The sequence below is a fragment of the Glycine max genome, chromosome 10 (genome assembly GCF_000004515.6).
Source record: "Glycine max cultivar Williams 82 chromosome 10, Glycine_max_v4.0, whole genome shotgun sequence".
Classification (NCBI taxonomy): domain Eukaryota; kingdom Viridiplantae; phylum Streptophyta; class Magnoliopsida; order Fabales; family Fabaceae; genus Glycine; species Glycine max.
This window is the reverse complement of record NC_038246.2, coordinates 21,360,304-21,362,218: the sequence shown is the minus strand read 5'-3', so window position 1 is coordinate 21,362,218 and position 1,915 is coordinate 21,360,304.

Below are 1,915 nucleotides of genomic sequence, written 5' to 3'. Positions count from 1 at the left end.
CAGAAAATCTAGCCTTCCATGGATTCAAACAGAAAACGCAAATGAAACATGAAGCAGAAACGTAAATGAACAAGAACGTAAATGAACAAAAACGTAAATGAACAGAAACGTAAATGAAAGTAGAAGAAGAAGCAAGAATGAACTCGTAATTAGAAGCAGAAAACGAAAATTTGCATTAAGAACGAAAACTGTAACAAGGGAACAGAAAAACATGAAAACCTAAAACCAAAGCTCTGAATAATGAAAATAGCATCACAGAATGCCTTCACGAATCCCAAGGCAGCTATTTAAAAAGAGTCACTCAAAGTCACTGGGCCCTATTACAATACTCTGGCCCAAAACGAAATAAACACTGAACAACATAAAATAAAATTGCGAAATTTCCTAATTAGAAATTAACTAAGGTAAGCGCTGCTTTATTTGCCCTCTTCAAGTCCACAACCAAAATCCGGATTAAGCCCAATGTTTCATTAATTCCTGAAATTAGATTAAAAACATCAAATTAGCTAAATGAGCCCAAATAATAAAACTGCCTAATTAATTGACAATTAAGACCAATCAATAATTAAAATGGTGCAAAAAGGGTTTAGAAAATAGAAGAAAATGATGGCACATCAAAACCCCCCATACTTAGCCTTTTGCACTCCTGGGCAAAATGAAACAAAGAACAAAATCCAAGGATATCAAAGAGAGACAAACAAAAACATTCATATATTTCTCAATGAACATCAAGGAATGAAAGGAATGGGTAACATCTAACATAAGGAGATCCAAAAAGTCAAGACATTCATGAAAATCATCCAAGCAACCCAATCATGGCAAAATAGTTAATCAGCTCAAGAATGAAAAGTGATAAAGCCTCACAAGATATACACTCTATCTCTCAAGTGTCTAGGCTACTATTTACCCTCAAAGCACCCATGAAAGCAAACACCACATAAACTTGGCAAGATTCTAAAATTGACAATCAACCCATAAACACAAGCACACGAGGATCAAAAGGTCTTTTAAGGTTGTAATGGGGCCAAGGACAAGGTATGGAGAAATATGGAATAAGTGGCTAAATCCCAAAGGAATAGAGGAGCAAAGGGGAATAAGTGCATATTAAGAAAAAAAAAAATAAGAAAATAAAAAGAAGTAAAGATAAAAATTAAACATGAAGAGTAGAACCAAGAGTTTCATCATTCTTGTGCCATTTAAGATCTTATTCACTCAACTTTATTGCTTTTCTTTTTCTTTTTTCGAATTTTTTTTTTTTGACTCTTTAGCCTTTGAGAAACAACATTTCATTCAGCATGTCCAACATTTAACCAATATACAATGTACATCAAGTATGGCCCAAAATACATCATGAAGCATAGCCAACAAAACAAGTTGTCCAATGAAACAAAAAACCCCCCACACTTATTCCCAAAACAATTCCAAAGCTCCAAAATTCCTTAAGGATATGGTAATATCATGGTTTTTCACTTAAGGCTTGTAGTGAGCTTCAAAACAAGGAAAGGGAAACAAGGCTCAAAAGGGCTATCAAAGGAATTAATTCAAGGTAAGTCCATTTGGCTAGAAGCTTATAAGAACAAAATTGCCTTAATCATTTCCAAATATGCATGTGAATTAGGACGCATCAAGAAGAATCAAGCCAAGGCTATTGTGCAAGAAATCAATGGGGCAAAACACACCAAATGATTATAATGATGGATGGCTCAAATTCTCACAAAGGTAAAATCATCACTTTCAAATTGAGCTTTCAAAACTATCATGACATGTAGAGAAGAATCAAGGATTTCAAGTCACAAAATGTCAAGAACTTTTATTTTCAAAACAATTACCCATTTCTTGAACATATCCTATAATTCAAAGAAAAACATGCAAAGTCATACGTGCACATGAAATTGACCCAAAATATAAACTGAAA